Here is a 17,179-nt window from a genome sequence, read left to right as displayed (position 1 = left end):
GGCAGGAGAAAGTTTAGTTAGACAGCATAGGATGGTGGTCTGTAGGATGATGCTGGAGATCAAAAAGAGAAGGAGAGTGAGGGTAGAGCCAAGGATCAAATGGTGGAAGTTGAAAAAGGAAGACTGTAAGGTGGAGGTCAGGATTGTGGTAAGACAAGCACTGGGTGGCAGTGAAGTGTTACCAGATAGTTGGGCAACTGTAGCAGAAGTGGTAAGGGAGACAGCAAGAAGGGTGCTTGTTGTGATATCTGGACAGAGGAAGAAGGAAACCTGGTGGTTGAATTGGGAAGTACAGGAGAGTATACAGAGGAAGAGATTGGTGAAGAAGAAGTGGGATAGTCAGAAAGATGAAGAAAGTAGACAAGAATACAAAGAGATAAGGCGTAAGCTGAATATAGAGGTGGCAGACTCAAAGAAAAGGTGTATGATATAATTGTATGAGAGATTGGACACTAAGGAGGGAGGAAAGGACTTGTACCATTTGACTAGACAGAGGGACCAAGATGGGAAAGATCAGGAGCAGGTTAGGTTGATAAAGGATAATGAAGGAAATGTACTCACAAGTGAGGTGAGTGTGTTGAGCAGATGGAAAGAGTACTTTGCGTGGTTGAGGAATGAAGAGAATGAGAGACAGAAGGTTGGATGATGTAGAGATAGTGAACCAGTAAGTTCAAGAGATTAGCAAGGAGGAAGTAAGGACATAATATGATGAAGATGAAGAATGGGAAGGCTGTTGGTCCAGATGACATAACTATGGGTGTTTAGGAGAGATGGCAATAGAGTTTTTAACCAGATTGTTCAATGCAATCTTGGAAAGTGAGAGGATGCCTGAGGAGTGGAGAAGAAGTGTACTGGTACCAATTTTTAAGAATAAGTGTGAACTGTAGTAACTGCAGAGGGATAAAATTGATGAGCCACAGAATGAAGTTATGGGAAATAGTAGTAGAAACTAGTTTAAGAAGGAAGGTGGTGATTAGTGAGCAGCAGTATGATTTCATGCTGGAAAAGAACATTACAGATGTAATGTTTGCTCTGAGGTTGTTGAAGGCCAGCAGGAGTAGTGTTGCGTCTTTGTGGACCTAGAGAAAGAATATGACTAGGTGCCTAGAGAAGAGTTGTGGCATTATATAAGGAAGTTGGGAGCGGCAGAAAAGTATGTAAGAGTGGTACAGGATATGTACAAGGGAATGTGACAGTGGTGAGATCTGCAGTAGGAGTGACAGATGCATTTAAAGTTGAAGTGGAATTACATCAGAGATTGGCTTCGAGCCCTTTTACAATGTTTGCTCTGAGGAAGTTGATGGAGAAGTTTAGAGAAGGCCAGAAAGAGTTGCATTGTGGACCTGAAGACAGCATATGACAGAGTGCCTCAAGAGGAGCTGTGGAATTGTATGAGGAAGTCGGGAGTGGCACAGAATTACATAAGAGTTGAAAAGGATATGTACGAGGGAAGTGTGACAGTGGTGAGGTCTGCGATAGGAGCGATGGATGCATTTAATGTGGAGGTGGGATTACATCAAGGATCAGCTCTGAGCCCTTTCTTATTTGCAATGGTGATGGACAAGTTGTCAGAGGAGATTAGACGGTACTCTATGATGTTTGCAGATGACATTGCAATCTGTAACAAGAGTAGGGAGCAGGTTCAGGAGACACTGGAGAGGTGGAGATATGCTTTAGAGAGAAGAGGAATGAAGATCAGTAGGAACAAGACAGAATACATGGGTGTGAATGAGAGGGAGGCCAAAGGAATGGTGAGGATGCTGGGAGCAGAGTTGGCAAAGGTGGATGAGTTTAAATAGTTTGGATCAACAGTGTAGAGTATATATGGAAGAAACAGGTGGCAGAGTTAAAGATGTTAAGATTTGAATTAGGTGTGATGAACATGATGAGGAATAGAATAATATATTAGAAGATCAGCTCAAGCTGAACATTTTGGAGACAAAGTTAGAGAGGTGAGATTGATTGTGTTGGTTTGGACATGTGCAGAGGAAAGGGTAGAGAGGAAAGGGAGAGGTGCTGGGTATATTGGGAGATGGATACTAGGGATGTAGCTGCCAGGCAATAGGAAAAGAGGAAGGCCTAAGAGGAGGTTTATGGATGTGGTGAGAGAGGACATGAAAGTGGTGGATATGACAGAGCATGATGCAGACCACAGGAAGATATGAAAACAAATGATCCACTGGGGCAATTTCTAACAGGAGCGGCCCAAAGAGGAAGTGGTATAAGACCCATAAATCCTTCATATTAACAAGTCATTTTACCATCACGTCAATATGCCACACTGCAGAAATGAAAAACACATCTACTAATGATTTATAAGTGTTATCAAGACCAAAAGAAGCCTTTGTTAAGGCATTGATACATGCATTACATGCATTTTTGCATTACCTAAAGTAAAGTGTTAACTGATCTAAAAACTGAAACCCACACACTTAAGGACCTTTAAAACTAGTCAACTATTAATGAAAGGTATTGCTAGTGGTAATTTAGTTATCTTCTTTCCAGGTTGATGCATTGTGCATTTCAAATTTATTGCTAAAGTTTTCAAAATTTACATGCAGTATGTTTCATAAAAGGGTTGTTATTCAGAACTCTTAATAATTAGCCACAATAATTACTAAATAACACAAATAAGTATTTGCTTCTCTATAGTAGCAATAAATGCAAACTTAATAAACTGCAATGCTTAACAGTATATTTGCCTTTTGGAGAAATGTTCCATTTAGTTTCAAAAGCTTTAATATATGCACATTGGCACAATATTCAACCCCTACTGAACAGACCCCCTCAATGTTTTTCTTGCGAGTGACTTAAGATGTGCTAAACCTCCAGTTTCATTTTACAAAAGCTGTTTTGCATACAAATAAAACGCACCAACTGTCCTTTTTTGTTCATTTTTTCAGATGCTAACTGATTTCTTTTGCATATGCATGTGCATGCATGATTTCTATACAGTACACAAAGTAAGAAACAAATAATTCTTGTTGGTTTTGGCAAACTGTACATAATTCGTGTTTGGCCTACAGATGTAACTAGTCACTTTGGTGAGCTTTACTGATCATAAAAGAGATGTTTGAGGTAATGAAGAAGTTGCTAGGTCTTAAATCACTTCTGACAGTTTCTTTGCTTGCTCTCTTTCCCAGGCTATTTTTATTCTTTGCAAATACTGGGTATGCACAAAAATAGCAAAAGTCATCTAATATAGCCCAAAAGATAACTAAGTGGACCATCTTGTATGCAAAGGGCAAGCAGGTTCCCAGGAGTTTTCACAGAAACATGAGTTAAGTTGGACAGAATTTATTTTGTATAGCAAAGCTTTCAGTCATTATTGAGAATTGTTTGGAATTGCCTGGCAACACAGTTAGACTGTTGTGTTTTTGATATAGTTTTCACTTTGTAAGTATTCACGCTTACATGACAATCTCTTCTTTTCCAGTAAGATTGTGCAATCATTAAGACTGACAGCGAGTCAACTGTCAGAGTCAATTAGAGATACTGTGTTTTTATTTCCTCTCTCCAAAAGCAAAAGGGCAGCCCCCTCCAGTGGCCGCTCCAGCGCTATTCTTTCTGCCGTAAAGACCTTCTGTACCCACTTTCCCTGCATGTCTTTGTTTTTTGGGTCCATTTCCAATAAAGCCCTGCATGTACACAGATTTTAGAATTTGTTTTTTACTCATAAAAGAGTAGTATTGGTGGTGATGATAACTGAGTTTAGTGGGCGAGTATCTGGGTTGTGATTTTGTTCAAGTTTCTGTTTTTCTGTTGTAGAATACATATAGAGTGCTATACAAAACAAGATCGCTTATTTGACTGGTGGTGTCATTTTCGAATAGTATTATTTATTTGTGAGTATAGATTATAGTTTAGATATCAAATAAAATCCCAGTCATATACAGTATATAAACAAGGGTCCTAAGACTAAATTGCGATAGTCATTTTCCAAAATTAAAATGGTAAACAAACCATATAGTCAGTAGGCCTGTTTTTGTCAATTTCCTTAAATTATCTTAATTTATCTCTAGAATAGTCTCTTTTTAAACATAAGATTTTTCTTTTAAAAAGTCTAGATTTGATCTTACACAAAATATTTCAATGTGAGGTGCTTCTGCATGTGCACACACGATCAGAAAAAACATCATTGTTGAGTAATGGATGCAAAAGACAAAGTCACTGAATAAATCATTGAATCAGACACTCAAAAAATAAAGAAATGAAGAGTAAATAATAATCTCTAACCAAGCAATAAAAAATAACAACATGAAAGGCTGCAGATCATGTCTCTGGCACACTATCTTTTAATACTATTTAGGCAATGAATTATTCAGCAGAAGTGTGTCAAGAAACGCTACTTGAGCTCCTTCATACCTTCGACAATAAGCCTTTAAAATGTCTCATTATGACTACTCTATAATCATTATTTTTATTCTTTTGTGTAATTCTTTGGCATTTTTGAGGATAATTAAAATGATTTTATAAAAGCATATTGTGACAATGCTTAATGAGTGTTGGAGACTGAAAATGAAAGAAGTGGAAAGCAATTTAATATGAACTATTGAAAATGTGTATTGATCTGTGATGCAAACGACAGTATCCACCCAAGAGCTTATATAATTGCTGGACCAATTGGGGGGGTTCGGAGTACACAAAGCTAACAACTAATTTACACAAAGAGATTGTTAATGTGATCTCTTTATTACATTTTAGCCATCATCTATTTTCTACCAGGTCAGTAGCAGTATCAGTAGCATAAGACATGTGATAATGAGACAAATACACAGTTCAGTTTGCAGAAATTAATACTATCTATCTATCTATCTATCTATCTATCTATCTATCTATCTATCTATCTATCTATCTATCTATCTATCTATCTATCTATCTATCTATCTATCTATCTATCTAAGCCAGCCAGTCATCATAGCACTGTAAACTAATGAATTCATTTGTATTATATGTTTTTATAAGTATTCTCATGTTCATCCAAAGCAGGCTGGGCTGCTGTTTATTGAAAAGTAGTATACTGTAATTAAACATTTCCTCTTAATGGTAAATGTTAGTATTGTGCAAACTTTTGAACCCACACTTATTTAAGAGACAAGATTTTACAGCATGTTGTGTTCCTTCAGTTTGCTTCTCTGTCTTGGTAGTTTTCTTTTTTCATCTTATAAATGTGGCCAATTAGCCCTGAAGCTTGAAATGGGTGCTAACCACATCAAACTTTATATAATTCTTACAGGGATGATCAATCTAATATAAATATAATCCTGACTTGCTTCATTGGATTTTATTTTATTTTTACAATTCTTTTTTACATTATTTATGAACGTTTAGAATTCAACGAGCAGGTTTTAACAACACAAATGCAACTCTTCAAAATAAAAACAAGATGCTCACCATGGAAGCAAATTCAGGATGTTTACCCATGTCTGGCCAGATGTTGACTTTACCATTAAACAAACACCAGATCCCATTGACAGCTGAGCAGACAGGCTTCATCTCAAACCCAGCAGGCTTCTGGGCCTGTTTACTTTCTGCCTTTTGGCAATGCGTCCACCCTGCTGTAAACATCATTCTGGGATGCAATTTTTATCCTCACAGATGAACGGCACAATTACCTGTTTCATGTGCAGAATGTTTTATGAGGCAATTTCTTTGTTTCTTTTTTGAATTAATTTCAAGTTATATTCATATTTGTTTATGTTTTAAACTGCAGCAGTGTGTGCTTCACATGCATGGACATTAAAATTGTTTTATATAAACTGCTTGCAAAAGACAAAAAATATTTTTTGAAACAAACCTCAGGGCTTGTCATTACCTGGCAGGATCAGCAGTTCTAATGTTTGAACACAGGCTGTGTTGCATTTTTATTTTTTTAAATTTTGAAGCAACTTGTTTTTTCCTCACATACATTATGAGACCACAACCAATCCACGGAAAAATTCATAAGAAGCAGGTGTTCTTCATCTGTATACCGTTTATCTCTGCCAATCTTACATTTATCTTACATTTACAATCTTACATTTATCTCTGCCAATCTATACATCTGCAAATCTTACATTTTGAATACAATTAGCAATATCTAAAGCAGACATTTGCTATAGTGTTTACCATAGGTTCCTCACAGGTTAAAGGATCATGGTACAAATGCAGGCTAAAACACCCCCTGTGTGACTTTTGAACATTCCCTTAAATTGTTCCTGTATTATTAAAGTGTGAGTGCATCCCGACCAGTGTGTGGTTTCAGTCTTGTGATGTTGTGACACCCTGAAACTCTGTGAAGATGTTCTTAAAGTTGCAATGCAGACTGTCAACTTTAATAAATGGAGATAGATAGATAGATAGATAGATAGATAGATAGATAGATAGATAGATAGATAGATAGATAGATAGATAGATAGATAGATATTACAGTTAGTACTAATTTTAACTCATAGATTCCTAGCTACAATAGGTGTTTATCCTGTGTCCCTAAAAGCTGTTAGGAGGTTTTATAAACAATATGGAGTACAGTTGTCTAGAAAAATATTTTGTGTGTGTATGTATAATGTATACATGTGTATTAGTTCATACATACATCATGCTTCTCATTTTAGAAAATGAATAACATACAGTAATGTATATAACTTAAGATGAGCTTTGAAAGACAAAACAGAAAAACTCACATTTTATATACAACACTATTATTATATATTATATTATTATTATGTACAACATAAAAGCACCAATAATCACATGTGCATCAGTTCAGTGAGCAATTCATTTTCTCAATTTTATCATTTAATTGGTTTTTCATACTATGAATACCAGAAATATATATAGTATATAGGAAAGCTAGATATTAATATTTTATACTAGTTAAGTATATTAATGTATTTAATTTGTTTTAATACATTTAACCCAGCCACAGGGAATGCACAAACCAGTGTGTTTCTTTGTGCCGGTCCCAAGCCCTGATAAATAGTTAGGGTTACATCAGGAAGGGCATCTGGAGTAAAAATTTGCCAAATCAATATGTGGACAACAATATAAATTTCCATACCGGATCGGTTGAGCCCCTGGTTAACAACGACCGCCACCAGTACTGTTAGCCAACAGGGTGCTGGTGGAAATTGGGCTACCTTTGGCCGAAGAAGAAGAAGGAGAAGAAGAGGGTGGAGATTTGTCCAGAGGCAGGAGGAGAGGAGGAAAGTAAAGAGAGTGGAACTGAGGGTAGGAACTTTGAATGTTGACAGTATGACTAGTAAGCTGAGAGAGTTAGCAGATATGATGGAAAGAAGGAAGGTTGATATATTGTGTGTGCAAGTGACTAAATGGAAGGGGAGTAAGTCCAGGTGGATTGGAGGTGGATTCAGATTGGTCTATCATGGTATGGATGGGAGGAAAAATGGGATAGGAGTTATTCTGAAGGAACAGTATGTCAAGAGAGTTTTGGAGGTGAAAAGAGTGTCAGTCAGAGCAATGATTATGAAGCTGGAAATTGGAGGTGTGATGATGAATGTTGTTAGTGCATATGCACCACAAGTTGGGTGTGCAATGGGTGAGAAAGAAGATTTTTGGAGTGAGTTGGATTAAGTGATGAACAGTGTACCCAAGGTACAGAAAGTGGTGATTGGAGTGGATTTCAATGGGCATGTTGGTGAAGGGAACAGTGTAGACGAGAAGGTGATGAGTAGGTATGGTGTCAAAGAGAGGAATGAAGAAGGTCAGAGGATAGTGGATTTTGCCAAAAGGATGGACATGACTGTGGTGAATACATATTTTAAGAAGAGGGAGGAACATAGGTAAGGCACAAGGTGAAGAGAGAGGTGGCGAAGGCTAAAGAAAAGGCGTATGATGAGTTGCATGAGAGGTTGGACACTAAGGAGGGAGAAAAGGGCAGGTATCAATTGGCTAGACAGAGGGACCGAGCTGGGAAAGATGTGCAGCAGGTTAGGGTGATAAAGGATAAAGATGGAAACGTACTCACAATTGAGGAGAGTGTGTTGAGCAGATGGAAAGAGTACTTTGAGAGGTTGGTGAATGAAGAGAACGAGAGAGAGAAGAGGTTGGATGATGTGGAGATAGTGAATCAGGAAGTGCAACAGATTAGCAAGGAGGAAGTAAGGACAGCTATGAAGAGGATGAAAAATGGAAAGGCCGTTGGTCCAGATGACATACTGTACCTATGGAAGCATGGAGGTGTTTAGGAGAGATGGCAGTAGAGTTTTTAACCACATTGTTTAATGGAATCTTGGAAAGTCAGAAGATGCCTGAGGAGTGGAGAAGAAGTGTACTAGTGCCGATATTTAAGAATAAGAGGGATGTGCAGGACTGCAGTGTCTACAGGGGAATAAAATTGATGAGCCGCAGCATGAAGTTATGGGAAAGAGTAGTGGAAGCTACGTTAAGAAGTGAGGTGATAATTAGTGGGCAGCAGTATGGTTTCGTGCCAAGAAAGCGCACCCACAGATACAATGTTTGCTCTGAGGAAGTTGATGGAGAAGTTTAGAGAGGGCCAGAAAGAGTTGCATTGTGGACCTGGAGACAGCATATGACAGAGTGCCTCAAGAGGAGCTGTGGAATTGTATGAGGAAGTCAGGAGTGGCACAGAATTACATAAGAGTTGAAAAGGATATGTACGAGGGAAGTGTGACAGTGGTGAGGTCTGCGAAAGGAGCGATGGATGCATTTAATGTGGAGGTGGGATTACATCAAGGATCAGCTCTGAGCCCTTTCTTATTTGCAATGGTGATGGACAGGTTGACAGATGATATTTGACAGGAGTCCCCGTAGACTATGATGTTTGCTGATGACATTGTGATCTGTAGCGATAGTAGGGAGCAGGTTGAGGAGACCCTGGAGAGGTGGAGATATGCTCTGGATAGGAGAGGAATGAAGGTCAGTAGGAACAAGACAGAATACATGTGTGTAAATGAGAGGGAGGTCAGTCGAATGGTGAGGATGTAGGGAGTAGAGTTGGTGAAGGTGGATGAGTTTAAATATTTGGGATCAACAGTACAGAGTAATGGGTGATTGTGGAAGAGAGGTGAAGGGGAGAATGCTGGCAGGGTGGAATGGGTGGAGAAGAGTGTTAGCAGTAATTTGTGACAGACGGGTATCAGCAAGAGTGAAAGGGAAGGTCTACAGGACGGTAGTGACAGGCTATGTAATATGGGTTGGAGACAGTGGCACTGACCAGAAAGCAGGAGACAGAGCTGGAGGAAGCAGAGTTAAAGATGCTAAGATTTGCACTGGGTGTGACGAGGATGCATAGGATTAGAAATGAGTACATTAGGGGGTCAGTTCAAATTGGACGGTTGGGAGACAAATTCAGAGAGGAAAGATTGCGTTGGTTTGGACATGTGCAGAGGAGAGATGCTGGGTATATTGGGAGAAGGATGCTAAGGATAGAGCTTCCAAGGAAGAGGAAAAGAGAAAGGTGTAAACGAAGGTTTTATGGATGTGGTGAGAAAGGACATGCAGGTGATGGGTATAAGAGAACAAGATGCAGAGGACAGAAAGATATGGAAGAAGATGATCCGCTGTGGCAACCCCTAACGGGAGGAGCCGAAAAAAGAAGAAGAATTTGTTTTAATACATTTACATTTTACATTTATTATACTCTATTTTGATTCACTGTACATTTACACCAGCACATTCAAATTAGAAAACGAGATCATGTGTATCATTTAGCTTTGTTTTGTTTTTTGATAGCAGTTTACATAGAAAGAGTTTACAAGAAATTCAGACAAGTCTTTTAATGACTTTTGGATGTTTTTTAAAGTCAGAGAGGTATTGGTAGAATGTACCTTTTATCTGAGTGCTCATTGGTGAGATTGAAATGTTTACTAGCTACTATATGTGAATAAATCTAAGTAATAAGAGAACCTGTTCTGTTAAAATTAAGCAGACATGCTATGGTGAGCCTCCACTAAAGGATGTCCTTGATTTTCATAGATAGATAGATAGATAGATAGATAGATAGATAGATAGATAGATAGATAGATAGATAGATAGATAGATAGATAGATAGATAGGTTATTGCTCATTCCTTGCATATATTTGTGTATCTATACAGTATATTAGTGTTAAAATGTCTTTTACTTCATTGGGTTTGACATCACTTAATTGAAATAGATTAGAAATCAGGGAGTGTAGGCGTGATAGACCTTTTCTGTACATGTAGGAAGCTTTGGTACTGAAATTTACAGTGAAATACTATAGAAAATACTGTGTTTGTGTACTGACGTATAGTTTTCTTGTCAAGTCCTAAATTACATGTACTTAAAATAATTGTATAAAAAAATTAGTGATCTTGAATCATGTACTGTAAATAAAATGTCTTTATTTTGTAAAGTATCGTTACACTTTTCTAAAACAGCTGAAGCAATTCAACTGTTTATTATTTTTTTTAATTTTGTCTGTTTGTATAGATGCATTTAGTTCACTTAAAATTATCTTTTACCATTTGTTCTCTTTAAACTTAGGCCCTGTCAGGATTGGTTCTTGGCTTGTGACAAATGTTGGAATAAGCTACAGCTTCCCATGTCTTTGTATTGAAAGTGGATTCAGGAAGTGGATTGGTACATGTAGAGATGTTGTGTTTGAACTATGAGTGAATACATATAGTGAAAAAAACTCTCTTTCAGTCTATAAAAAGATCTTTTCATGCTCCTGAATGCATCATAGTTGTGAAACTGTACATTAACACACTACGTAGGTCATTAGAGGAAAATCTTCATAGTGTTAATGGACAAGTGCAGATCTTGAATTTACCATTCACGAATAAACACAGGAAATTTATGGAGGACAAACTACACATTGGGCAAAGCCCTATTTGCCACATTTCAAAAGAGAATAGCAGAAACAACCATGTTAAAAAAGCAGGTAGCAAATAAACATCTTGACTCCACACTAAGCACGATCTTCTGCAAAGGTTAGTCTATTTATAATAAGATGACATTTAGAGATGTGACCATTTTAAGGTGATATTCTCCTTATTTTGACTAGCAAAATGGTGTTAATTTCAGGTGACAGGACAGTCATTTTCTCTCATTTCATCTGTCCATTTTACAAACCCGCTTATCCTGAGCAGAGTCATGGGGGAAGCTGGAGTCTGATCTTGCAAGTATCAGGCTCAAGGCAGGAACAACACCTGGATAGGGTGCCAGTCTACTTCAGAGTGTACAAACTCACACACAAACACACACTAGGGCTGATTGAACAACATCAGTTCACTTAACCTGAATGTATTTGGACTGAGGCAGGAATCACCCAGAGAAAACCCATGTGGGCATGGGAAGAACATTCAAACTCCATGCAGGGAGCACCTAGGACTCCAACTCCAGTCTCCCTGATATGTGGCAGCAGGGCTACCACTGCAGTACTGTGCCATCCTGCCCTTAACTAATCAGCTTTAAAGTTAGCCATTCTAACATGATAAATCAGAAACTGGACAAAAAAGCAAGCAGCATCCCCTCAAAACAACCTTTCCATCTTCATAGACAAAGAAATCATACAAAATCCTACAAGTCTGGAAAAAGGCTAAGATTAAAAATACAAAAGTTGTTTTGCTTTTTTAAACTTTGCCATCTTTGCTAAGTGTGTTTGCTGTTCTAGCAATATGAATATTACAATTTAAATATTCACTACACCGTCATGAGATACTTTCAAGCTGCCATCTTATATATCTCATTACTCTTATATAGTTTTCTCCAACTAATACAGGCTCAGAGCACTTAACTGCCTGAAATGTTGGTCTTTTCTGCTGTTTGTCTGAAGTTTCAGTGCTTCTTCCACAATTTTTACTATTACAGGTCCACCTGTTAATTTTCAGAGCTTGATCCAAATCAGGTTTGTGCCCAATATATACACTATACAATATACTATATAAAGAATGATATAATATCATTGCTATAATTGAATTTATAATGCTAGAGAATAATAAAGCATAGGAAATTCATTATGGACAAGTTAACATGTATCCCCACATATGCCATTGTTAGCACATTTTTGTGATTTTCAATGTTTGAAACAAGAAATGTAAACTATAAACCACAAATGCTAGAAGCTTGTAATTCACATATTTACAACACTTTAGCTAATCTGTAGCCAATTAATAAGAAGGCATCATAGAATACTGCTTTTATGTTTCAGGCTCAAAACATCTGGATTATCCCTCTTTTTATTCAATACATGAATTAAATTATTATAACTTATAAGAAACTTTTGAGGATTTTATATTTATATTTAAAGAATGTTAGCTTGTATACTTTTTTCTTAATTTACCTTAATAAGAATGAATGCGCTTGACATACAGTAAGCATATCACATGTGAAACAACGGGTTAGTCTATTATGAAGAATTATAGAATATTGCTTATAGTACATAGGCACTTTATATGTTTTATAATGTAATCCTAATTCACAAAGCAGATTTTGAAAAATATATTCAAGATTTTTATTGCAGTACAAATCCCTTAAAAATCTGCTGCATAAATAAGGCACTGGTCTCAAACTAACCCTTTCTTTAGGAAGACAAGGGTACTTCTTATAAGTACAACATTTGCAGCATCTCCAAAGCAGGAACAGGGCCAATTGGGTAACATAATTAGAAATCCTGTTTGAAATTCTAGGCTTGTGCTTGCTTAAACATCATTAGTGTTGTTGTTACATGACATCTCCTGAGTTCCTAGTGAAAGCTAATGAAGTGTGAGGAGAGCCAGGATGCATGACAATAAATGAGAGGATTTAGCTAGTAGAGCCCTCACACTCTCTTTTTTAGTCTCTATCTTCTTTAAAAGAGATTTTTTTGGCTTTGAGAAATGCATCATGTTTACATCCAGGTTTATTTTCAAAAACTGGTTCTGTTATGGCTTGCTAAAATACTGCCAAGAAGTAAGTCTGGGAAAATCAATTGGAATTAATTTCTAACTGATCATTATGCTCTGTTACCTAAGTGACCATAATTTGATAATGGATTTGTAACCTGGAAGCGTGGTCCAGGAATTAAAGCACATGATCAAATTTTTAGTGCAGACAGTGAATACATATACAAGCATATAGCATGTGAAGTAGTAGCTCTAACATCAGAATATACATTTTTTAAACAAGTCAGTGCAAAACACTGATGAACATCTGCCTACAGGTGAAGAGCAGAAAATAAGTACAATCTGAAAAGTCAATATAGAAATACAAATCAGAAACTATATTTAAAAAACAAAAGTAGAATTTGTAAACCATTAATTAGCTATCAAAATCCAAAAGCAAAGTATCAAATGAGTAAGCTAAATATTAATATTCTGTTGATTAATTATTAGTCTTTTATGCAATGTATCATGTACCATATTATCCAGTTTAGGGTTATAGGATGCTGGAGCCAATCCTTGCAGCTAAAGACAGGAACTAACCATTAACAGGAAACATGCCCTAAATTGGTGTTAGTCCATTTCAGATATACATGTGCAAGCAGCGTCTGTTTTTCCATGATCTGATGTAAAAGGTGTATAGAGGAAGCAGTTAAGAGTTACAATGCAGCCTAACTCTTCTCCACTTTTGTCCTCAACTAAAAAGACCTTGATCAACCAAAAGACACGGGACTTCACTCAAGCTCTTCCTACACTAATGTCTTTTCTTGTCCTTCCACTATTTACAACAGCCTAGAATCAGGAAGTAGCTATTGGTCGACAACCAGCAGAGGAACTAAACATATAAAAATGTCAATCCAGTCAGCACAAGGTACTAAATCTGTTAATGACCATCATTAAATGGGATAGCTCACTTCACCCAAAAACCCCTTTGTGAGCTGTAAAATTCAATAAGAAACAGGTGTTCTTCATCTGTATACCATTTATCTCTGCCAATAAACGTAAATCTTACATTTTTTAATACTATTAGAAATATTCAAAGCAGAAAGCTGCTACAGTGTTTACCATAGGTTCCTCACAGGTCAATGGACCATGGTACAAATGCAGGCTATAACACCCTCTGGGTCACTTTTGAACCTTCCCTTAAATTGTTCTTGTATTAAAGTGTGGGTGCATCCTACAACTGACCAGTGTCCCATTCATGCGTGGTTGTAATGCTGTGACACCCTAAAACTCTGTGAAGAAGTTTTTAAAGTTGCAATGCAAATTGCCAAATTTAATAAATGGCACAAGATAGATAGATAGATAGATAGATAGATAGATAGATAGATAGATAGATAGATAGATAGATAGATAGATAGATAGATAGATAACAGGAGGTTTTATCAACAAAATGGAGTGCAGTTGTCTAGAAAAATATTTTGTGTGTGTGCATGTATAATGTATACATGTGTATTAGTTCACAGATACATCATGCTTCTCATATTAGAAAATTAATGACATATAGTGATGTATATAGCTTAAGATGAGCAATTCATTTTCTCAATTTATCATTTAATTTGTTTTTCATAATATGAATATCAGATACATATATATATAGAGTAGTATATAGGAAAGCTAGATATTAATATTTTATACTAGTTAAGAATATTAATGTATTTAATTTGTTTTAATAAATTTATATTCTGCATTTATTATACTTTCTTATTTTGATGAATTTAAAAAGGAGATACAGAAAATAAACACTGATTCATTGGATTTATATGCAAAAGCAATTGTTACAAAAAATTATAGATAGATAGATAGATAGATAGATAGATAGATAGATAGATAGATAGATAGATAGATAGATAGATAGATAGATAGATAGATAGATAGAGCCTAGCAAGGAGAATTACTCTGATAAGTAGAGCTATTACATTCTAAGCACGTAACACATTCATTTTTGGAACAAATCATAGAGTGAGAAAAAGCAAAAGAGAGCGACAGCAAGAGAGAGAGTGAGAGAGACAAAGACACCCTCATTTGGAAGGATTCCCATCAGTTATGCAGTCCATTATTTAATGACAAAGCTCTTCAGCTGTCTGATGGTTTCCTGAGGATAAAGTGATAAAGTTGGTCTTTTGCAGGTGTAGCTAGTACAGAAATGTCTGGTACATTAGCCTTAATGCACCCTGAATTTACCCCCGTTACCTAAAGCTGTTGCCTGTTCACAAATGTTTGAGAAGAAATATTTTGCTGAGATATTTATTAAATATCCAGTTACTCTCATTGCATAAACCCTGGGATCATGGTGTGACACTTGTTTTCCGGAAACTAGCAAATCCAAGCAAGTACTGTAATATTCCAGTAGCCTCTGTGCCTATGAAAGTTGTCAAACAAAGCAGTTCATTTTGATGAGAAAGAAAAATCTTTAAGTTTAACATTTCATTGTTATTTTTTTTCTTATTATTACTTCCTTCATTTCCTTTTTTACTTTTTGAGGACCATTTCTTTTCCCAAGACATCATGTCAGTTTTACAGTGAACAATCCTCATTTGCCCAGTCCCCAACAACACAGAAACTGGTTAAAGATAGTCCCCTGGAGACTGTACAAATAGATGCTTAATAATTCTAGTCACACTAACACACAATGAAATCTTTATCCACTGTTCAAAACAGTGGTTGGCAGAGGCTGTATGATTCAAAGGGTGAAAAATAGAAATAACAGTGTCCCTGTTGGCTTTTGTTCTTGTCAGCTGCCTTGGTTACTGTGTAGGTTGCCAGCAGACGGACCCTTTCTCTAATTTCACTGTGAAAAAACTCTTTTCTGTTCCCAAGTACGTGGCATTTGATAATTGTACAAATAGCTAGTTTTTCACTACCTAGGCTGTTGCATGTATTGATTAGGGGTGATGTATAAATGCAGAGAGCAGAAAGCCTGAGATCAACTTACTTTTTCCTTACTGACAGCCCTAGGAGTCACAGAGTATACTTTAACAACCATCTTTATTAATCTGAAATAAATGTGGGGTATGTTCATGTGCAGAATATGAAAATATAGCAAATATGTTAATTACTTAGCCAAACCAAAGCTGTTTAATCAATTACATATTGTCAAATAAAAACAAAATAATAATAAATTGTAATAAGGCTTTTAGTATAAGAATATACACAGTATAAAAGTATCCACAAGTCACAAGTACCAGAAAGGAGAAATAAGTAATAGAAAAATACCTCAGGTTTTTCAAGCTGAAACTTACATACAACAACTTGGCACACTGAAAAAGCCTGGATGCAACCAGATCATAAACATTAAACTAAAAATAAAAAGTTTTTTTTATTAATTTAACAATGACCAAGCACAACTCATTTTACAGATGAAGGAGACAGATTAAGAATGCAACTTGTATCATTATATAAGAAGCCATAAGCACTTCACACACCTCATGGCTGTATAAAGACCTGCTTTTCAACATTCATTAGATAAGACCATTAATGTTTAATGTCACCATAATAAGGATCACTTTTTTGGAACAGCTGATGAAAGGTTTAAGCCTATATGAAAATATTCTGCATGATCGGTAGCAAGGCAAAAACTGAGAAAAAAACAAAATTAATTTAATGCAGAAATACTCTTGCTGCATGAAGTATATTTTCAGTTCACTTAAAAAACCTCATTCACACTGGTAATCAATTACTTAGGCCTGTAAAATGAATACAGTACACTTACTTTTACTGATGTGCTGCAATTTTCTTGCCTTGTTTTCCTCTTATCATTTTGATTTCAGAAAAGTTTGTGTCACTCCATCCTCCAAAAAAGCAGCTGAGTTGTAAAGAGCAGTTAAATAATACACAGTGTGTATTAAACACTGCTCTATAAAAGTAATAAGTAAGCCCACAAAAATGAAAAAAGTAGCAGGAAAAATGATCAAAATACAAAAGAAATCGAGAATACACATGCACACTGCCTGCTCTGCCACTGCTGCTACAGTATAGACAAGATCAGGGCTTCACAAGAATAGAGACAAGCTTTTTTACTGCCTCTGAAGAAGAAACCCACTCCTTTAGCACAGAAGAAGTCCTGTCTTTGATTGCTCCTTTCCTCTAACTGCCGGCACTGTATGCCTGTGGCACCGGTACTCATTCCCCACCTCATGAATATTCTGACAAGGCAATTGCAGCTGAAGAAAATTGAATTAGCCTATTGGTGCCAGGAATCACACTCCTTCTCTCTAGGGAGCTGTCAAAATGTACTCGAGATAAAGGCAGGGAGCCCAAATGCACCCCATCTCCTGTGGAGCTCTTTCTTGCTATGTGATAGAAACCCAAAAGATTGCTTTTCTTTAATGCAAG

General features: G+C 36.5%; 1 protein-coding gene across 2 annotated transcripts in view; it reads right to left on the bottom strand.

The window, feature by feature from the left end:
* LOC120529397 (cadherin-20-like) overlaps nt 1–16,856 on the bottom strand; it is a 131,291-nt gene extending 114,435 nt beyond the window's left edge. For both annotated transcript variants that reach the window (XM_039753157.1, XM_039753156.1), the window contains exon 1: nt 16,557–16,856. The gene's annotated coding sequence lies outside the window, so the exon portion shown is untranslated. The remainder of the gene's footprint in view (nt 1–16,556) is intronic.
* Nucleotides 16,857–17,179: the final 323 nt, after the last annotated feature.

This window comes from Polypterus senegalus, chromosome 5 (assembly GCF_016835505.1).
Source record: "Polypterus senegalus isolate Bchr_013 chromosome 5, ASM1683550v1, whole genome shotgun sequence".
NCBI lineage: Eukaryota > Metazoa > Chordata > Cladistia > Polypteriformes > Polypteridae > Polypterus > Polypterus senegalus.
This window is presented reverse-complemented; position numbering and strand designations above follow the sequence as displayed.